This window comes from Eurosta solidaginis, chromosome 1, assembly GCF_040869045.1.
Source record: "Eurosta solidaginis isolate ZX-2024a chromosome 1, ASM4086904v1, whole genome shotgun sequence".
Classification (NCBI taxonomy): domain Eukaryota; kingdom Metazoa; phylum Arthropoda; class Insecta; order Diptera; family Tephritidae; genus Eurosta; species Eurosta solidaginis.
The window spans coordinates 175,197,216-175,221,180 of NC_090319.1; the positions used below are offsets into that span (position 1 = coordinate 175,197,216).

The following is a 23,965-nucleotide window of genomic DNA, read 5'->3' on the forward strand; positions in this document are numbered from 1 at the left end:
GTTCTGCCCCATCATGCAGTGGTGAAGAACGAAAGCCTTACGACTAAGGTTCGAATCGTTTACGATGCTTCGGCAAAAACCTCCAATGGCCGTTCACTTAATGACCTTTTATGCACCGGGCCGTCGTTACAAAACGATCTGCCTTCAGTCATTTTGAAGTGGCGCCTACACACTTACGTCTTTATTGCAGATGTGCAAAAAATGTATCGCTGTATAAACGTACACAAGGATGACACTCAGTATCAACGCATCCTGTGGCGCAATACAGAGGGAAATATTCAAGAATATTGCCTTACCACTGTAACCTTTGGGACTGATTCCGCACCATATACTGCGATTCGGGTTATCCATCAGTTAGCACACGATGAAAGGAGTAATTTTCCGCTCGCCGAAAAGGTTTTACTGCATGACATCTATGTGGACGATATCCTTAGCGGAAGTGACTCCATGAAGGAAGCAACTCACATACGTGACCAACTTATATCCGCGCTCAGGTCAGCTGGAATGGAACTCCGGAAATGGTCAAGCAATACACCAGAGCTTTTGGAGTCCATCCCACGTGAGCATCAATCTTATAATCCTGTGCTTCAACTCAACGAGAACGAAACCGTTAAAACTTTTGGCTTTCATTGGCATCCTGCTATGGATTCATTTACATTTTCAATCAACTTTTCCATTGACGTTACACCAACGAAACGGTCTGTTTTGTCCACCATTCGACCCTCTCGGATTTCTAACTCCAGTCACGGTTGCTGCGAAAATCATCTTAGAAGAAATTTGGACTACAAGAGTTAAACGCCAAGAAGGTCATATGTCATCTTTAGAGTGGGACGAAGATCTACCTTCGTCACTAAAAATGGCTGAAGTTCGTTGCAGAAGTCCATCACAATACCACGATGGGTGCAATATTCCCGGCAACATGTAAGATCAGTGGAGCTACATGCCTTCAGCGATGGTTCTTCAGTCGCCGCCTATGCTCGAATTGAGTACAACCATAACGAAACCCACACGCATCTTCTCGCGGCCAAGAGTAAAGTCACTCCTACGAGTCCGATTACCATATTACGCGTGGAACTATGTGGAGCAGTCTTGGCCACAAACCTAGCGAGTTGGGGACAGAAGACGGTAAGCTCTGTCTACGGAATTGTGCCAATCTACTATTGGACGGACGCTACGGTCGTTCTCTATTGGATCAAAGGCGACATTAACCGGTGGAAACTTTACATCGCAAATCGTATCGGCAAAGTTCTAGCTGTGAGTGCACCAAGTCAATGGAATCACGTGAGTACATTTGAGAACCCAGCAGATTGTGCGACCAGGGGATTAACCCCACTGCAGCTCCAGGCATTTAATCTTTAGTGGAATGGCCCGCGATGGCTCCGACAAAGCAATTACACGTGGCCTAACCCCACGATGAGCGAACTCCAAATTGACGCCATAACCACGGAGGAGAAACCCGTCAAGGTAAATGTGAATTCGACAGTATCGCAACAATCATTCATACAACGTTTCTCGTCATTTTCGAGACTCATACGTATTACCGCATGGATATTGAGAGCAACTCACAATATGCACCCAGAAAATATTCAAAATCGCAGAGCTGGATCACTTACTGCAATGGAACTTCAACAGAGCTTATTAAGGATTGTACGGTGGGTGCAACATGAAGCCTTTGGACCGGATATTCTTCGAATTCAGGCTTCTAATTGAAAAACCTTATTTCTAAAATTTTGATGTTGGTTTACCCGGGGCGTGAACCCAGGGCATACGGTGTATTAGGCGGAGCACGCTACCATCAAACCACGGTGGCCGCCATTTTGGATCCTTAACGCTCGTAAAACGGTCCGAAGTAAGTTACGACGTTGCATACGATGCTTCCGTAATAAGCCTCAAGCAGCCACGCAATTAATGGGAGATTTGCCGACACAACGAGTCAATCCGCCACAACGTGCCTTTCTAGCAACAGGAGTAGACTACACAGGAGCCATAGAGCTAAAAGCATCAAGGTATCGGGGTACTACAGTTTATAAAGGATACATCGCGCTGTTCATATGTCTGGATACAAAAGCTGTGCATTTAGAAGCGGTCACAGGCATGACAACCGAACATTTCCTATGGGCACTTCAGCGTTTTATAGGTCGTCGTGGCCTTTGCCGCGACTTGTATAGCGACTGTGGTACGAATTTTGTCGGATCAGACACCTTATTGAAGACGAATTCTAGACAATTTATTGAGAATGTTGAGCGTGACATTGTTCCCAAGCTAGCAGCCCAAAATATTCAATGGCATTTTAATCCACCGCATTCACCCAAATTCAGAGGACTCTGACGGAATGTGAAGTCTGTCAAACATCATTTGAAGCGCATAATAGGCTCAGCAAAACTTACATACGAACAGCTATCAACGGTATTAGTACGCGTCGAAGCGTGCCTAAATTCACGGCCGCTGTGCCCACCCACGTCGGATCCGGATGATTTATTTGTTTTAACGCCCGGACATATTTTGGTCGGCGACGCTCTACTGTCAGTCCCTGAGGTTGCTCCAAATAACAAGACGCTGTCTACGCAATACTTTGAGCTCCAGCGTATGGTTCAGCACTTTTGGAACAGATGGTCTTCGGATCGGCTCTCGCACCTGCAATCACGTCCGAAATGGCGTCGTGAGGAGCCCAACCTGTGTAGTGACGGTTCGCACACAGAATGGTACATATAAACGATCGGTCACTAAGATCTGCCGATTGCCGATTCCCCTCAACAATGACTCTCCTCAGTTAATGTAACACTCATGCACATGCTTATTCTTTCTCATTCACCTGTAACTACACATGCAGGTCCAATGGCAACCGTCTTATCATGCTGAGTCCAGCATTGGGGGCGGCATGTATAATCCCAACTTATCAATCCGGCATGTGAACACACCATAAGTGGAGAAGTATCGAACTAACTATCAGCACTACGAACAATAAAGAAAAAAGTATCGAAAAAAACTACTGCCAGCACTAAGAATTTTGTGAGCTATTAAATAAACTTGTACCGAATTTTGAATTTTATATCTTGCGTTAATAAATTAAATGGTTAACAAATAAAGAGTCAACCAAACAAATATTAAGAACCCCAGATTTTCATTGCATCGAGACTGCTCATCAGCCCACACGTCAAATTTCAACATTCTATGTGTATTATTTATTAAATAATCAGTTTTTTTGTGTTTTCCAAATTGTTTTATATATACAAAGTGGGCGTGGTTATCATCCGATTTTGCTCATTTTCAATACCAATCCATTCTGCTCGTGTACCAAATTTGGTCAAGATATCGCAATATTTACTCAAGTTATCGTGTTAACGGGCAGACGGACGGACGGACGGACGGACATAGCTCAATCAAATTTTTTTCGATACTGATGATTTTGATATATGAAAGTCTATATCTATCTCGATTCCTTTATACCTGTACAACCAACCGTTATCCAATCAAAATTACAATACCCTGTGTACAAGTACATCTGGGTGTAATAAGCAGTCATTTTCAAACGTATACCATTGAAAGCGTAAACTATAACTTTTCATCGCATGCGAGTGCCGACACATACTTGAAGCCACATATTTTGAAGACAACACCGATTCAATGAAGGAAGCGGAGCTGTATCTCTTATATTGGAACTCTTTCTTGGAATCAATCTAGTGGTGATATCATGCAAGCCACAGCAAGATTCTCGCGCAGTCCGGAGTTAGAAATACATATTTTCTGCAGGGAGCTTTCTTTTTATAGAAAGACGGCCAGCTAGCTTGTCCACGTGCCAGTTTATAAATCCATAAGTTGCATAATGATCAGCTAGAATTCACTGTTTTTATATAGCGAATCAAGCTAATTTATTTAAGTCCATCACGAAAATCAATATCTTTTCGAAACAAAATTGTTTGAAGGTTACTCCATACTTATTAGAAGCCTCATGGCAAAAGTGGATTTTCATTACTAAGATACTCTCCAAAAATCTAGAGAATTCGTTTTGTAAAGTGAATCAATATATATAAATATACAGAAGGAAAAAGAATACATATACAAAGCTAGAAAGAAAATATTTTTAAAATTTGTGAATTTTTGAGATATGTAATTTATGTGTGCAGAGGGATAGATTACGGAAAGTCTCTAATCCAAAAGAAACCAAATGATATTTAATAAAATAGAAGTTATCAGGCTTCTTATAATTATGTAAATATGTAGGAATATAGAACGAAAAATCATATACCCAATACTACACAATTATGTATATTTCATAAACAACCAAAAAAGAAAAAAAAACAATTTTTGATTTAATGCATTTTGGCTGTTAAGACTAGGACTAACCCCTTCTTTCCTATTTATGTAACGATGCACTGGCATGCGTAAAACCTGGCGGTAGTATGAGTATAGAGATAAAATTTGTAAACTAAATAGAATCTCCACTCCACTTAATATTCGTGCGATTTAAAATAGATGGGTATTTTAAGCCACTTCGGTAGGTTGCTTTTGGTTAATCTACGGTTTCATTTTCAGAAATTAGAAATTTTATGTATGTGCTGTAACGAAGCTTTCCCTGAGCACCGATGCTCCTTAATAAATTGCTGGGGTATACTCCCCGTGTCCAGGGTTCCGTACAATAAATTTATACTGTGGGGCCCTTTTCCAAGTCGTACTTTATTTATTTACAACTAAATTATATCTTTTACTTCATTTAAGTTCAATTTTATTCAACGTTATTGGTATTCGGTGTCGGCGTAGCCTGGTGGGTAACGTTCCGCCCGAGTCCCGTTGGGGTGCCTGCTGGTGTGCTTGCTTACGTTGTTATTACTATGCTTTGGTATTGGCTAACGGTCCACCCGGTCCCGTTAGCTCTTCGTTATGGGACGCATTAGTGGCGTGCCTACGCTAGAGTTCGTCGCTGCGTTGGCTGTCGTGCTAAGTATGCGGTCGCTGAGGACGCTCGTGGGTGACGCTCTGTTGCCGTTGGCACTGTCTGTCGTAGTATTTCGTCACTGAGGACGCTCGATGATAATGAGTATGCGGTCACTGAGGACGCTCGTTGATTACGTCTTGACGCTGGCGTCGCGATTAGTATTTAGTCACTGAGGACGCTTAACAGGATATGGGTTCACTGAGGACGCTCGCCGGCGATGTGTGGACGCTGGCGTCGCGGTTAGTATTTCGTCGCAGAGGACGCTCGATGACAATGGGTGTGCGGCCACTGGGGACGCTCGTTGGCGACGCGTTTACGCTGGCGTCGCGGTTAGTATTTACTCACTGAGGACGCTCGATGAAAATGGGTATGCGCCCACTGGGGACGCTGGTTGGCGACGCGCTGGCATTGCATTTAGTATGTAGTCACTGAGAACGCTTGAAATAAAATGATGTGCGGTCACTGAAGACGCTTGGTTGAAATGGATATGTGGCCACTAAGGACGCTCGTTGATGACGCTCTGTTGCCGTTGACGTTGCGCTGACGCCGAGAGAGAGAGCCGTCGCTGTCGGGTGTCGCCTCGCGGTCGACCGTAGCGGGTCGGCGGAGCGCAGCCTTAAGCAAATATCAGCGGGCAAAGATCGCAACACTCAATTACAGCTCAGTCTGCGTCTACGTCGGTTGGTGATGTCCCGCATTGGTTAAAACCTATTTATTGGCTATCACCATGCGCTCGTAGATCCGACTAATAACCACAGTGCCGGACTATACCGTTTGATGGCGTCGGTGGCTCTTTTGCTGGCACGGTTGGTGGCATCGGCGCCGATGGCTCTGTTGCCGGCGCGGTTGACTGACTGTGTCGCGTCGGCTTTGTTTTTACTACTACTGCGTTCACTCGAGTTTAATATGACGACTCACGGTTTGTGGTGGCGGCGGTGCTCAAACTAAAGCTTGATTTGGCTCAGTTCGTGTCTAATCTGAATGATGATGTCTCGCATTGGTCAAAACCTATTTACGAGCTATTACTCTTCAACTGAGATCCGTATGCTACAACGGCCCCGTGCTGACTAACTTTTTCTTGCTGTGGTCGTTGCTATTATAGAACTGCATACTCGTAATAAATGTGTTGATGGTTTTCGGTTGCCCGCCGGCGTATTGCGACCGTGTTGTTACGATCGGTCGTGTGTCGGTAGAAGCTGTAGATGTTGTCGTCGCATGGTTTGGGCGTATTGTTGTTTGATGTTGCGGTTGAAGTTGGAATGACCTAGTCTATTGCGTGTTGTATTCGTATGTTTGCCTTGCTGTAGGCATGATATGTTTATTGTGTGATCGTGTTTCTGGCTTCGTCAGCCTCATGTTGCGGTGCTAGTGTTGTATGTTGCTGGCTTCGCTCAGCCGTATGTTGTGTGTTGCCAATGTTGTGTGGGCCAAATTTTTTGACAATATAGCGTCCTCACAGTGCATGATTCTTTTGTGTAGTCATTATCGTGCAAGAAGGGTAGCGGGCAAAAACCACTCCCGATCCGACGAGCTAATATCCCGGCTACCGCTAGCATGCGCAAAGCCCCTGCCAGCACACTTCAAGTTGATGACTTTATCACAGCTTTGGTCAAAAAGTAAGAAAAATATTCAAGAGCAAAATTTATTTTCTTCAAAAACTTCTTGCCAAGTGTGAACATGCAAGCAACACTGCTTCACCCTAATAATGTATGACACACATTTTTCTCAATTCGGTTACCCAGAAATAGAGAACGATTACCACAAATTGCTAGTGGAATATCATAAAAAATATGTTCATATATCTAGTTTTCTTAAAAAAGATGTAAAAGAAATTGAAGAAGCGTTCACATCAAATGAGCTGTGTCTTATAGAAACTCACAGCGCTGATTTTGATGAAAAAGATGATGAATCTGAAGAAGAAGAAACCCTCTACATAAAAAATTTCCGCGATTGTGACAGCTTTTCATATCGCAAACAAGTAATACTGCATACAATATTAGACGATACTACGGTGATACCAACAGAAGGCTTCGCACTGACCATACGACTCACCTAGAACAGGAGATCAACAACGGTACGGATATGAAAGAAGAAACTTTCGGATTTCCACTCGCATACTATTCCTTCGGCGGCACATTTGAGTGGAACAAAATTAAAAAAACTGATAAATATGTAAACATTTCCAAAGACTACAACAAAGGTGATATTAAATCCATTTGCGTAGCTCCATGGCCTGTTGCAAAGGCCTCTTCCGGACACGCGCGTACACAACTACATTTTTCACAAAAAGGCATTCCAATCACTTTATACAATTTCGAAGAAAATAGTAAGATGGAATCTTACGTTCGGAACAAAGGTGGAGGCGGCATAAATAAACTTATTTATAAATAGTATTGCAAACATTTTGAATATACCTTTATATAATCGACTTATTTTGTTTTGTTGATTTTCCGACAGGGTGGAGAAATGATTAATATTGGAACGATTTTCCGTCATCCCTTGTCATTTTTCGTTCGAAACGCCGAAACCGGTTTGTCTAGAAACCAAATTTGACAAGGGATGAGGAAAAATCGTTCCAATATACATCTTTTTATAATCAGTTTTCACCTAGGTAGTATGTTCAAATGTTGGCGGCCACCGTGGTGTGATGATGGTAGCGTGCTCCGCCTATCACACCGTATGCCCTGGGTTCAACTCCCGGGCAAAGCAACATCAAAATTTTAGAAATAAGATTTTTCAATTAGAAGAAAATTTTTCTAAGCGGGGTCGCCCCTCGGCAGTGTCTGGCAAGCGCTCCGATTGTATTTCTGCCATGAAAAGCTCTCAGTGAAAACTCATCTGCCTTGCAGATGCCGTTCGGAGTCGGCATAAAATATGTAGGTCCCGTCCGGCCAATTTGTAGGGAAAAATCAAGAGGAGCACGACGCAAATTGGAAGAGAAGCTCGGCCTTAGATCTCTTCGGAGGTTATCGCGCCTTACATTTATTTTTTTTTTTTTTTATTTAGTATGTTCAAATATATATATTTCAACACGTTTTTAAAATGTATTTGTAATACATACATGCATACACATTTGTCAAAGGTTCACCATCTGCTAGTCTGAATATTAAATTATGATCAATTTTACAATCCACCCAGAAATATATGTATGTCCAAACAGCCATAAGTGTGTGTATATTACATAAATATTCATAAATCAATAAAAAGCTAGACATTAATTGCCGCAGCTAGCAGTAAAATACATGACGAGCATTCTTATCACCAGCTGATAAGATACACATTTGCATATGCACTCAAGCATGATGATGGCTGCCGTACTAAGGACTTGCGTTTAAAATGAAGGAAGAAGAAGGGTTTTCAACGTTCTCGCTACTGACTAAAGGAATGATAACGACTCACAATCGTTTGCTGGGCTTCTAGGCTTTGGTAGTGGAACTCTCCGCTCGTTTCTTAATTTTTCTGCAATGGAAAAGGCAAACACGACAAGTGGAAAACATGCGTCAGGTAGCTTGTGCTCTATAGACTGGACATCTTTTGTATGAAAAATGTAAAGTTTATGAAAAAGCTATACCGCCCCTCAAATAATTGCTTTGTATATAGGTAACCTATTTCAAAGCTCTTGGGCAGATATCTTCAGGTTAAGGCGTGGCACATTTCCATTTTTTATAATTTTCAGGAATCATGCCCGACAGAACCTTATAAAAAATTGTTAATAAGCTGTTGCGCTTCTAAACCGTATTTATAACAATTAAATGAATGTCAAATTTTTTTAAATGAGCATGGCACCACCTTTTATTTGATCATGTAATGGCTACCGTTTCTGGGGCCACAACTCGAAGACCGATCGACGTATATAATTTAAGCATTGGAAATGGGTGTGCCAACCTCTTTTGACAAATAAAGAAGAAGAATTGACCTATTGTGAAGAAATTCTTACATTTATTTCCTGTACAAAGGGGAATACTTCTTATGAAAGAGGACACAAATTAAATAAACACCCCTGTTTAGATGATACCTAGGTACAAAAAACTGAACTAAAGGAACTGTTCTATAGATCTGTGGCTGAGTATATGATGTTCGTTTACACCCGAACTTAGACAACCTTACTTGTTCTTCTTTAATGTTTGTTCAAACAGGTTCTCCATTAACTTTAAAACGCCACTCATTTACATCAAATACATTTTTGACAGCATTTATTTCTTTTTTGACCCAAACTTCGAAAATTAAGTGGAAAAAACTTTCTGAAAGTTTTTTGCTTTGTTTTAGAAATATGAAATAATTTTTTTTAAATGTATTTTTCTCCTATTCAAGATCTATTATCCGTATCTAAAAATAAAAGAGCAGCTTCTAGTGGCAGGTCCCTAGAAAAGAGGAATACTTCTTATGAAAGAGGACCAAAATCATTAAATAAACACCCCTGTTTCGATGATACCTAGGTACAAAAAACTTAACTAAATGAACTGTTCTATAGATCTCTGGCTGAGTATAAGATGTTCGTTTACACCCGAACTTAGACAACCTTTCTTGTTCTTCTTCCATGTTTGTTAAAACTGTATTATGGTTAACTTTAAAACACCACTCATTTACGGTGGCCGCCGTGGTGTGATGTTAGCGTGCTCCGCCTACCACACCGAAGATCCTGGGTTCACGCCTCGGGCAAAGCAACATCAAAATTAAAAAAAAAAGACTTTTCAATTTGAAGAAAATTTTTCTGAGCGGGGTCGCCCCTCGGTAGTGTTTGGCAAGCACTACGAGTGGATTTCTGCCATAAAAAACCTCCAGTGAAAACTCATCTGCCTTGCAGATGCCGTTCGGAGTCGGCATAAAATGAGTAGGTCCCGTCCAACCAATTTGCAGGAAAATTAAAAAGGAGCATGATGCAAATTGGAAAATAAACTCAGCCTAAAATCTCTTCGGAGGTTATCGCGTCTTAAATTTATTTGTTTTTTATTTATTTCTCTATTTGACCCCAACTTCGAAAAATAAGTGGAAGAAAATTTCTGAAATTTTTTTGTTTTGTTTTAGAAATATGAAATAATTTCTTTTAAACGTATTTTTCTCCTCTTTAAGATATATATCCGTATCAAAAAATGAAATTTATTTCAGCTGTCAAAAAAGGAATGTAGCAACGGGCCACAAAATATGGCCTTTATCCATCCACTTACATCAATTCGAAGAGTAAGAAGCCAACTTTTTCACCAATCGAAAGTTGCTACCAAAACCCGTTTCGTTTGCAGCTTTTCACAGATAAATTTTCCACGGGTGAAAAAGAGTTATTTTTTTCCTCGGATTTGTAATCCCGAGATACATTCGAGTTTTCGAGATATCCCATTTGACAGGTTTGAGTAAATCTTCGGTGAAAATCATAAATTAAACCATGTAAAATACCCCAAAGTTATTCTGAAATGCCCAAATTTTTGAGAATGATGGCTTCTATGGCCAATATTTTTAAAATGAACCTTTTCACGCTCTCTCATAGATCGATTAAATTAAAGAGAATAATAATAACCCGTCGCAAAGATCCTGAGGCAGATAAATTATTTTGCAGTATTTGGGCCAGATGAATTCAGATAGATTTGTGCACCAGATAATAGCCAACATCCCGTCGTACGCATCCGGAGCCAGATAAACAATTTTGCATGTAAATGCAACACCAACGATTTTAGGCAAATAAATCGAGATAGAAGTCTGGTTCAATTCGTGACCAGATAATTTTTTTATTTCTTGTCTTTAGTTTGGCAACGCTGCCACAAAATTTGTTTATGTCTTGTCTATAGTTTGGCAACGCTGCCTTTAAAAAACCATATTTTTCAAAATTAGATGGCGCCGCCTGGCCTTTTGCCGTATGTGTTAAATGAAACACAATAGCGACATCTGCCTATCATAACTCATGTGTACGAAAATATCACAACCCCTGCTTCTTAAGCCTCCCAAATATCTAGAGCGTTCCCGTGAGAATTGAGCGTGATACTAAGTTCGAAAACTCACTGGATGATGGATTATATGTCTGAAGTGAGCGCAAATATGTAATTATTTCACCAGCTGATGACCACTGCTTTAGACCGTGGATTAAAGCTTTAATTGACAAAAAACGCACCGTGGAGTTTTTTAAATTTTATGATATGAGACAATAGAAGAAATAAGTATGGAAATAACGGACGAGTTTTCTAGGGACCTGCCACCAGAAGCAGCTGTTTTTGTGGAAAATTTATCTGTGAAGGGCTGCAAACGAAACGGGTTTTGGTAGCTACTTTCGGTTGGTGAAAAAGGTGGCTTCTTCTCTTCGAATTGATGTAAGTGGATGGATAAAGGCCATGTTGTTGTTGTTGTAGCAGTGCTTCGCCCCATGCAATAGGTGCGACCGATCACAAATTGTCATCAATATCCTCTAACGGGAGTCCAAGGAAACTTGCTGTTTCAACAGGGTGGACCATAATGAGAGGGGTGATAGAGGTGTTGGTTCCACATTACAATTGAAGAGATGGTTGGTGTCATGTGGGGACACAATGCAAGCAGGACATAGATTTTGTATAACGGGGTTGATTCTGGATAGGTAAGAGTTTAACCTGTTACAGTATCCAGATCGAAGTTGAGCTAGAGTGACTCGCGTTTCCCTAAGGAGTGTGCGTTCCTCTTCCGCAAGTTTAGGGTATTTTTCTTTGAGTACAGGATTCACTGAGGAATTCCTGGCAGAGAGGTCCGACGCCTGTTTGTGGAGTTCACTGAGAACCTGCTTGTGTTTTATGACTTCATGCGGCTGTGTTCTCAGGTGCCGTATTTCCTCATAATGGTTACGTAGATGACTCTTTAAGCCCATGGCGGTGTTGGCTCATCAATAAGATATCTGTTGGGATGCCCAGACTTCTGGATATTCAACAGGAACTGTTTGGTTAGCAATTCCTTTCTCTCCCTGATGGGGAGTATTCTCGCCTCATATTATGTAAATGGTGTTATGGTGACATAAGAAGACAACCCGTGGCGGTTTTGAAGGCAGTATTTTGGCAGGCCTTTAGCTTCTTCCAGTGAGTCTTTAGGTTTGGTGACCATATCGGGGACGCGTAGCATGCAAATGGCTGGCAAATTTCTTTGTAAGTGGTAATGAGCGCTTCTTTATATTTTCCCCAAGTACTGCCAGCAAGAGATTTGATGATTTTATTACGGCTCTGGATTTTCGGTACAATTGCTGCTGCATGCTCATCAAAATGTAGATCCTGATCAAACGTCACACCACAGATTTTGGGGTCTAAGGCATTCGGTAGCGTAGTGCCATTGACGTGGATGTTCAAAATGGTCGACATTTGGGACGTCCATGTTGTAAATAAGGTCGCCGATGATTTAGTCGGTGATAATGTCAGGTTTCGCGAGGTGAAGAAACTGGATACATCAGGCAGGAAACCATTTATTTTGTTGCAAAGATCATCGATCTGTGGGCCTGAGCCTGTGGCCATTATTGTGTAGTCATCGGCGTAGGAAACGATTGTAACTCCTTCTGGTGGCGAAGGTAGCTTTGATATGTAGAAGTTAAACAATAGTGGGGATAGGACACCACCCTGTGGCACCCCTTGTTTAACTTTCCTTGGTTTTGATGTTGCGTTTCTTAATTGCACCGATGCCTGCCGGCCACCCAGATAATTTGCGGCCGACCTTTTAAGAAATGGAGGAAGGGTAGACCCTTCCAGGTCTTTCAGTAATGTGTCATGGTTGACCGCATCAAAAGCTTTTGATAGGTCTAGCGCAACGAGTACTGTTCTATGGTGGGGGTTTTGATTTAAACCGCAATTTATCTGGGTGCTAATGACATTTAGCGCGGTGGTTGTGCTATAAAGTTTTTTAAAGCCATGCTGATGACAGGCTAGTAGCAAATTTGCTTTGAAATAGGGGAGCAAAATGGCTTCAAGCGTCTTGGCTACTGGCGATAGGAGAGATATCGGTGATATGAGTCTCCTATGTTAGCTGGTTTCCCAAGCTTTAGTAGCGGGAACACCTTGGCCATTTTCCATTTTTCGGGAATGACAAAGATGGAAAGGGACAGGTTGAAGGCATGTGCTAAATATTTGAAACCCTCTTTTCCTAGGCATTTAAACATCGGCATGGCTATGCCGTCTGGCATCCTCAACCTCTTTGGCGGTGATGGTAATAGGGGACGCGCTCAATTTATGTTTATGTACGCGTCTGTTGGCCCTTCGTCTGACTTTGTCAACCGTAGAATGCATTATATATTGTCGGCAAAAAGCGCTCGCGCATTTTTTCGCATCCGATAGAAAATTTGTCACTGTACGTAGACGGATTCGATAGGACTTTACGGTGGACCAAAGCTTACTGACACCGACAGAGAGGTTGCAACTGCTTAGATGCTCCTCCCATTTCGCCCGCTTGTGTTCATCCACAAGCAATCTGATGCGTTGGTTTATATCCCTTATTTGGGGGTCGCGGGAATCGAGCTGTCTTGTAAGGTCACGTCCTCTCGCTAAATTTGCGGCCTCCGCCGGAAAATGAGGCCGAATTCGCGAAATTCTTCCGGCGGAAATTAAGCAAGCCGAGGCGGATTCAATGACCTTGCGGAAAGCACGCTCCCCTTCGCGAGCATCAGTCGGGATAGGGAGGGCAGCAAAGCGGCTGTATTTGTATTCATCCCACTTTCCTTTTTTAAAGTATATGAAAGTGCGTTTTTTGGTGACGATGAAGTCGGCGGTACACTCCAGCGAAATAAGTTTTGGCAGGTGGTCGGATGTCAATGTTACCATCGGCTGGCAGTTGACGCAGTTTACGAGCCCTGCGCTCACGATTGATATATCTGGCGAACTGTGAAAGCTTCCTACCATACGAGTGGGACCATCTCCGTTCATAGTGCAGAACGTCGTTTCTTCTATTTGATCCGCCAAAATCTCACCCCTGCTGTCAGCCCGCAAGTTTGAATGCCATAGATCGTGATGGGCGTTTAAATCGCCTAAGACAATGCGATTATCGCCAGTGAGTAAGGCGCTGATATTAGGGCGGTATCCACTGGGGCAACAGGTGGCAGGAGGGATGTATATGTTGATGATTTCTAGGTTTACATCGTCTGACCGGGCAGATAAGCCGTGACGTTCTAAGACACTGTCCCTGCGGCCGATGTCGGGATCAAATATATGATATTGCACTGAGTGGTGTATGATAAACGCAAGACCGCCTCCATTTCCGCTCTCACGATCTTTTCTGTGGACATTATACCCAGAACAGGTCTGCAGAGAAGATCAAGCTGTGAGTTTAGTCTCTTGAATCGCAGCAATGCGGATGTTTTGCCGCTTCATGAAATCGACTATCTCAGTTATATTACCAGTTAATCTGTTACAGTTTAACTGCAGAATTCTGAAGTGCAGCGGGGGAGACGTCGTACTATGGCGCCTTTTGAGTTTTTTCTTTGCAAAAATCATAACTTTTGAACTAATGAAGCTATTTTAAAGATTTATACTGCACCTGAAAGCTAATTATTTAGACTTTGGACAATTTAAAATACAGGGTGCCAAAGTAACAAGGTGCTTCACAATAATTCGTCAAATTTGAAAAATTGTAGAAAAATCAAAACAAAAAAAAAAAAAAAATATGTTAAGAACTGAAGGACAAACTTTGAAATTTTTTTATGACGATGTATTTGAACATGAAATCAAATGAACTCATGATTTGTATGAAGGAGTGTGGCTCTACCCACTTATGATTAAAAGTTTTGTCTTAGTAGCAAGGTTATCAATCTCCACCAAACTTGATGCGCGCATTACTTCTTTTAAGATGTTATACTCTTATAACAATGAAATGTGTACGCTAGGGGATAAGTATATAAATCTATATGTGGTACTCCATCCCATTTCGACCAATTTTGAACCCGACCCCTTTAGAATTGGCTGAAAGTTTTTCTTCTTTTTCTAGCTTACGAAAGACTTTTTTCAGAAGTTTTTCAAATTTTTTCGTCCACCTCAAAAAAGTTATGAATTTTAAAAAAAAACACCGTTTTTGTTTTCAAAATGCTACAACTTTTTCAAAATTTGACCGTTAAGGATCTTTTTTTTTTTAAATTTGTTTTTAAATGTACTTTTCGGAAAAGATTCAAACAAATTTTAAAATTTTTTTTCTTTGTAATTTTTTAGTTTTTCGAGATTTTTTTGAATTTCGCCCTTTTTTCCCATAAAAAACTTCAATCAATTCTGCAATCATCCCCACTAAAAAAAAAATGATCCCAAACTTTCAATTTTTGAAAAAGTTATAGCATTTTCAAAAAAAACACCGTTTTCCAACTCAAAATAAGTTTTAAATATTTTGAAAAAAACGGTGTTTTTTTTTAATATGTTTTTAAATGTACTTTTCGAAAACAATACAAAAAAAATTTTAAAGTTTTTTTTCAATTAAATAAAAAAAAAAAAAAAATCTCGGCCCACTCCGGGATTAGTGGGGATGATTGCAGTATTGATTGAAGTTTTTTATGAGAAAAAAAAGGCGAAATGCGAAAAATCTCGAAAAACTGAAATATTACAAAAAAAAAACCTTTAAAATTTTTTTTGAATTTTTTCCGAAAAGTACATTTAAAAACAAATTAAAAAAAAAAGATCCCAGACGGTCAATTTTTGAAAAAATTATAGCATTTTGAAAACAAAAACGGTGTTTTTTTTTTTAATTCATACCTTTTTTTGAGTTGGATGTAAAAATTTGAAAAACTTCTGAAAAACGTCTTTCGTAAGCTAGAAAAAGAAGAAAAACTTTCAGCCAATTCTAAAGGGGTCGGGTTCAAAATTGGTCGAAATGGGATGGAATACCCCATATATATAAAAAGAAGTGTACATTTTGATTGTCACTCCATAACTCGAGAACGGATAGAAAGATTGCCATGAAATGTTTAGGAAAGATACAGGAAGGGGAGATGATGGTTAGTTGATTTTGAAATCCCAAATCGGTTTAGCCATTCTTGAGTTATGATTTTTTTTAGAAAAAATTCAAAATTTGAAAAATAATCAATTAAAATACGCAATCAAGACGTTGAAGTTGATAATCGTTGGATTGCGCCTTATTCTACACTATTGTCAAAAGTATTTCAGGCTCACATAAATGTTGAGTACTGTAATTCTGTGAAAACAATTAAATACATTGGCAAATATGTGAATAAAGGAAGTGATATGGCTGTTTTTGGAGTAGCTGGTGACAATAGCATTGATCAAATCGCACAATATCAAATGGGGTGCTACATTAGCACTAATGAAGCTCTTTGGAGAACTTATTCATTTCCAATTCATAAGCGATATCCTGCTGTGTTTCATTTGGCTGTTCATCTTGAAAATGGCCAGCGTGTGTCTTTTACCGATGCAAATGTACAGCAGAGAGCAGCACAACCACCAGCAACAACATTAACTGCATTCTTTCAATTGTACGAAAGCGATAACTTTGCTAGAACGTTGCTGTATTCAGATGTAACGCATTATTTCACTTGGACTGCAAAGAAATGGCAACGACGTAAACAAGGAACACCTCTTGATGGCCATCCGGGTGTTTTTTTGCAGATACCATGGGAAGATTGTACACAGTTCATCCAAACAATGCAGAATGTTATTATTTGCGATTGTTGTTAGTAAATGTTGTTGGACCACGTTCATTTCAACATTTCCGAAGAGTGAATGGTCATTTATATATGACGTATCGTTAATAAAAATAAAAAAAAAATTAAAAAACGTATCGTGAAGCATGCGAGCAATTAGGTTTGCTTGAAAATGATGCGCATTGGGATTTAACGCTTTACGATGCATCGATTGCTTCTTCTCCACATCAAATACGTATCTTATATGCCATAATCGTGTCAACATGTTTTCCATCAAATCCCCTTGAATTGTGGAATAAATACAAAGATTGTATGGCAGAAGACTATTTGATTCGAATGCGTCATCACACAAGAAACACTGATTTGCTGATTTAATTGGAAGTGTATTATGAGGCATTGATAGCGATTGAACATATGCGCCTTAGGATTGCAAATAAAGGATTAGGGCAATTAGGTTTGTAACCACCCAATCGTCCAATGCATAATTTAGTTGATCGAGAATTGCAACGTGAACAACAGTATGATCCCAATGAATTGCAAACATTTGTGAATTTGAATGTTCCTAAATTAAATGACCATCAAAAACATGTCTATGATACCATCGTCCAAGCGGTCCAAAATGAAGTCGGTGGATTATATTTTTTGGATGCACCTAGTGGTACGGGAAAAACATTTTTTATATCACTCATTTTGGCAGCCATTCGATCGCAACGAAAAATTGCATTGGCACTTGCTTCGTCGGGAATCGCTGCTACTCTATTGGATGGTGGACGAACAGTGCACTCTGCATTACAATTGCCGTTGAATGTGCAGGTATGCTTATATTTATTGATTGATCACTTTAAAATTTAATCGATATTAATAAAAATGTAATTATTTTCAAATTAACAGGTGATTGAACATCCCACGTGCAATATTTCAAGAAATTTTGCAATGGCAAAAGTTTTGCAACAAGCAGTAATTATTCTATTGGATGAATGTACAATGATGCATACAAAATCGCTGGAAGCATTACACCGTACAATGCAAGATCTACGTCAGAATCAAGAAATTTTTGGTGGTGCATTAATATTATTGTCAGGGGATTTTCGTCAAATATTGTCTGTGGTTCCACGATCAACACCGGCGGATGAGATCAACGCATGTTTAAAGTCTTCTCTTCTATGGCGACATGTGCAAAAATTGACATTGAACATAAATATGCGCGTTCAATTCCACAACGACCAATCTGCAGATCGGTTCTCGAAGCAATTGTTAGATATTGGCAATGGAAAAGTTCGAGTCGATAATACAAATGGATTGATTACATTGGCGAACAATTTCTGTATCATTCTCCAATCAACAGAAGAGTTGATTGAAAGTGCGTTTCGAAATATTGTTCAAAATTACAGGAATCACAATTGGTTGAGAGAACGCGCAATACTGGCACCAAAAAATTTACACGTCAATGCAATCAATTATCAGATTCAAGAAAAATTGCCAGGTGCAGTCACATCATATAAATCTGTTGACAGCGCAATGAATGCAGTGAATTATCCAATTGAATTTTTGAATTCATTGGAAGCACCTGGTATGCCACCGCAATATTTGAATTTAAAGGTTGGCTCATCAATTATTTTACTTCGGAATTTAAATGCACCAAAACTGTGCAATGGCATAAGATTAGTAGTAAAAAAATTGATGCCGAATTTAATTGAAGGACAATATTGACCGGAACAGCGAAAAATGAAATTGTGCTCATACCACGTATTCCACTGATTCCAACAGACATGCCATTTGAATTTAAGCCTTTGCAATTCCCAGTGCGTCTATCATTGGCCATGTCCATCAATAAAGCACAAGGAAAAAAGCTTCAAATATGCGGATTAAATTTGGAGGAGCCGTGCTTTTCACATGGACAGCTATACGTGGCCTGCTCCAGAGTTGGAACTCCAAATTGTTTGTTTGTGCTCGCTTCCAATGGGCAAACTAAAAATATTGTATATCCAAATGTTTTGGATTGACATTAATAATTTTGAAATACAGTGCATTCATTTCACACAAAAAATTTATAATCTTCCATTTCTTTTTTTGGTTGGTTGCTAAGAAGTGCAACGGGGTCCGCTAGTATTGTATAAATTTACTTACATATTTTTGAAAAATTCAAAAACCAAATATTTTATTAATACTTAACTAAGAAAAATTATTAAAAGTTGTTAAATATTATTGTATTTGAGCCAAAGATGAACAACTAATAAATTTTTGAGCACTGCCCACTTATGATAAACAGTTTTATCGTAATAACCGCATTACCAATTTTATTGATTTCTGTAAAAATTTATTACTCTTCTTATAGCCAAGGCCTAAGCTTTAATATATACATAAAGGGTGCTTCAAAACTCATCTTAAAATTTTATAAATTTTAAAAAGATGTAAAAACGAAAATTATATGATTATAATTACTAAATGAAATAACTGTATTATTTATAATAAACTAGCTGGCCCTGCAGATGTTATCCTGCCCGGTAATATTCCTTCCAGTGCTTTACAAACTTTTCCTGGAAACGGAAGCATTTGTCATTTAGAAGCCCCTATAAAAAATTCCGCACCTCGCTTCCTATCTCAAGCTTTACCTCTCCGTTCGCTTTCTCCCTCTTTTCTCCTTTAAATATTTCTTTATTTTTCCTTTTTCTTTCCCCTTCCTATTCATTTCCCTTTTCCATTTCCCTTTCTCTTTCCATTTTTCCCCCTTTTCCTTTCCCTTTCATTTAGAAAAGAGGTGTGGCACCCCCAATTTAACGCCTTCAGATAAACTTCGAGGATAATAAAACACAAATTGTTCAAATTTAAATGCTATTTATTTGAACGGAATTGAAATCAGTAGAGAGGCATATGATGAACAATGTTTTTTGTTTTGTTTTCCGGCGCAAAAACAAACAACGAAGACGGTTTCCCAACACGCGAACAGGCAACGTACAGCTGACCGTGCGAAAAACGGAAATTCGAGATCAATACCACATACTTCCAACGATTGGCATTGCGATATATTGTCATCGCAAAAGCCAATCGAACGGGAAACTGAATCCGCTTGAATTGGAATGGAAGACTAGATGGAATAATCGGAATTCGTGTGATAAGGACTTCCTCTCCCTTGAATTTGCCCTTAATGATCGTAGCTTGAATCACATTTTTCATCAGTTTCTTGACGGACAACCGCGTACCGTTGCACAATTTCGGATGATTCAGATTCAGCAACGTGATTATGATCGATCCCTCTTTCAATTTTAAATTATTCGGCGGAGTTCCTGGCACATCAAGCGAGTTCAAAAATTCTGTTTGATAGTTTGCCGCTTCATCCTCGTCGGGCACGCTGTCAACGGATTTGTGCGAATGCAGTTCTCCAACTATTTGACTTTGAATAATCAAATTCAAGCTATCGACGTCCTTATTCTTCGCTGCAAGTATTGTCCGTTCACTAATCCAATGGACATTTTTTATAATTTTGTGCAATGCCGGGGAACACTTTGGTGATGAGTTCTTCTTTCGACGATGTGAACTCGCAAAAATTTGCCGGGAACGATATTAATCCAGTGGAAACATCAACAGGTATTTGGCCAATGCCAAGCGCCAGCAGTTGTCTCGAGAATTCAAGAGCCGATGAGTCGTTCTGCAACGCAACTCTCATGTTCGTGGTCAATTTCAACTTCTTGACATGCCGCCACAAAGACGACGATTTCAGGCATGCATTAAGTTCATCGGCAGCAGTAGATTTCGGGATGACAGGTAACGTTTGGCGAAAATCTCCGGAGAGCAATATCATAGCCCCGCCAAATTGTCTCCAATCACCTCGTAAATCCTTCATCGTTCGGTCAACTGCCTCAAAAGCTCGTTTATGCGACATCGTGCATTCATCTCAAATGATGATTTTACATTCTCGCATCAATTTCGCTGTCGCTGAATTCTTGGTCATCGCATCCTGAGCGTACTCATGCATGTGGTGCGGGCTTGCAACGTAAGTATCTGGAAGAATGGTCAAACAACCGATGTTGGTTGCGTCTCCTTCAGTAGCCATGGCATCACGCAAGTGTATGTATTCATCTGATCGTAACTTGGACTGATTGAAACGAATGAAATTGAGGCGCTCCTTTTCGACCTTGACGTACATGTCAACGCAGTACTGTTGAAACAACCGGCGATATCTCAACAGATGATTGTCAACATCGCGCCGAATCATCAAACGATACGCATAAAAATTCATTGAGCTGACCTTCTTATTCGTTTCTTCTCCTGAAATATGAATTCGAACTCGGTTGCAAAATAAAATTGAAGTGATGACTTGTAAACAAACCTGTCGTTCGATTAACCATCTTTATATTGAAGTGATATCCATCCTCTCCACGACAGAACATCAACGGGTATTAAAGTGAATTATATGACCGATGCGTCTCGTAAACGCGCTTCAATTGTCCACCATCCCCATGGTAAAGAACAATATCGCGTGATTCCTTATTCTCGCCAACAATCACCACTGCGACCTCATTGATAGTGGGAGCATTGAATTGTCTTGCATGGCCTCCAGCGGGTCTTTTGTCTGCTCTAATAATGATTTTGCGGTCGTCTGAAAGCATCATATCCAATGCTGTTTTGAACAATCTGACCAATTCATTATGCTCATGCAGAAGATTTTGTAATTGTTCGATCATTTCACGTTTAGTCGCAGTAAAAATTGCACAACGCTGATCTAGTTCAATTGCCGAATCACCAACGAAATAGATCTGAAGGAACTTATGATCTTCGTTCGGTAGTGGTAAAAAAGCGCTCGATGGTGATTTTGCCCTTGAATCTGAATTTTTGGAAGCAATTTCGAAAAAATATAACAATAATTGTTCATGTTTTAATAATAATGGGACATCAGTACCTTAAAAGTGGGATTGTAGCCGGGTACATCAACAACTTGGGCTCCAAATGATGTCATTTGAAATGACGAATGTTTTTCCTGTCCCGCCGGGAGCATCGAGAAAGTAAATGCCTCCCGTTCCATCGTCAACAGCCTTCATCAAAGAATCTTACACGTTCTTCTGCTCTGCATTCAACAGCTGCACATTTGTTCGGACTCTTTCGGCCAGCTCACCTCGATCATAGTCTTGTCCCGTTGCAGCTCCCGATTGAATGCATCGTTTAACGAACGATTTGGCGCTGGCATTCCCAGTGTCGACACCAGACTGCCGCACATGGGGATGCACATGTCTTCGATCAGAACTAACGCTTCGTTGCGCATTTCGTCATTAATTTGAAGATCGAAATTTAAATTTGTCATGCGAAATCTGCGTAAAATGTCGTCAGCCATCTCGTCCTTATATTTGTCCCACAATGCGATCGGGTCCGATGAATGACATGCGGCTATGATGATCGCAAACAATGTATGAATTTGATTCGCTGGCGAAGAAACAGTTGCATCGGGGAGAGTGGAGTCCCAATATGTATCATTTTCAAGCAAATTCAAACGTTGGCAAGCCTCTCGAAAAGTGGCGCATAGCACACCATCCACAGTACGCAGGGAATCGAAGGATGTAGCGCCTCTGATGTTACCCAAAAGCAAGCGAAGATAGAAGCATTCGTCTTGGCGTGGATGAACTGTGTATATTCGTCCGAGAGCATCGGTGGAATAGACATCAGTAAAGCCAGCAACAACATTACCTTTTTTCCGGCGTTGAAACCTCTTTGATGCAGCGTTAAATGTATAATAGCGTGGCATTTCCGAACATAGTAAATTCCTTGCGAAGGGATCGCTTTCGCATGTCGAAAAGAAATTTGTCAACGTTGTAGCTGGTGGCTATTCTGCTCTTTGCGCTGCATTTGCGTTCGTAAAGTAGACACGCTGGCCGTTCTGCAAGTGTACCGCCAAATGTACCACATTCGGGTGACGTTCATGAATCGGAAACGAAAACAGCCGCCAAATTGCCTCGTTACAACTCACGTAACGTCCAAGTTGAAATTGCGTTACCTCGTCGTTTGCATTCGGTTCAACAATGCCAAATACCGCCATGTCGTTCCCTTTGTTCACATATTTGAAAACGTATTTGATGGATTTAATGGAATTTCAGTACTCAATATTGCAGTGAGTTGAGAACGTTTTCGACAAAAGCGGACAATATGGAACGATCCAGCGGTTATCGACGATGACATTGTTTCCTTTCACTTTCATCACGATTGGTTTGCCATTGTCATGTGGAAAACGACGCCGATACAATGGATATCCGTCGATTCCAGAAATTGTGTAAGCCACTAACGGACGGGGAAACGCTTTGTGCAATTTCCGTTTTCCATGCACGGCGAGTCTGGGTTGTGGACTCCGCAAGGCCCATGGATCATGTTCGTTGTCACAACGGAATACAGCTCCGGATCAGTTTCTGGATCTCGTATTTCGGCCGAAATGATCGAATCAATATCATCTGGGCGGATCGTGTCGAGCATCCAAAGAAAAAAGGTGTTCATGTGGTAAGCCACGCTTCTGCCATTCAACCGAGTACATCCAACAGCGGATTATGCCAAAAACCTTATGCTCAACGATTTAATCCATGAGTACTTTGATCTTTTGTCTGAACACTCGTGCAATGATATCATGTCGATCGCTGGATGCTTGTCCTGTCAGCAAGAGATTCCTAATTTCAGGCCATTTCGGATTGCAAGTGAACGTGATGAATAAATCCGGCTGTCCGTAATTCCGCACATACGTCATCGCATCCTGAGCGTACTCATGCATGTGGCGCGGGCTTGCAACGTAAGTAGCTGGAAGAATGGTCAAACAACCGATGTTGGTTGCGTCTCCTTCAGTAGCCATGGCATCACGCAAGTGTATGTATTCATCTGATCGTAACTTGGACTGATTGAAACGAATGAAATTGAGGCGCTCCGTTTCGACCTTGACGTACATGTCAACGCAGTACTGTTGAAACAACCGGCGATATCTCAACAGATGATTGTCAACATCGCGCCGAATCATCAAACGATACGCATAAAAATTCATTGAGCTGACCTTCTTATTCGTTTCTTCTCCTGAAATATGAATTCGAACTCGGTTGCAAAATAAAATTGAAGTGATGACTTGTAAACAAACCTGTCGTTCGATTAACCATCTTTATATTGAAGTGATATCCATCCTCTCCACGACAGAACATCAACGGGTATTAAAGTGAATTATATTACCGATGCGTCTCGTAAACGCGCTTCAATTGTTCACCATCCCGATGGTAAAGAACAATATCGCGTGATTCCTTATTCTCGCCAACAATCACCACTGCGACTTCATTGATAGTGGGAGCATTAAATTGTCTTGCATGGCCTCCAGCGGTTCTTTTATGTGCTCTAATAATGATTTTGCGGTCGTCTGAAGGCATCATATCCAATGCTGTTTTGAACAATCTGACCAATTCATTATGCTCATGCAGAAGATTTTGTAATTGTTCGATCATTTCACGTTTAGACGCAGTAAAAAT

At 40.4% G+C, this 23,965-nt stretch overlaps 1 protein-coding gene and 1 pseudogene across 2 annotated transcripts in view; both read left to right on the plus strand.

Annotated features, from left to right (window-relative positions):
- The window catches only part of FASN3 (Fatty acid synthase 3), a 1,015,587-nt gene that overhangs the window by 613,045 nt on the left and 378,577 nt on the right, over nt 1-23,965 (plus strand). The gene's annotated exons all lie outside the window — the stretch shown is intronic.
- On the plus strand, nt 1,909-22,505 carry LOC137238719 (uncharacterized; annotated as a pseudogene).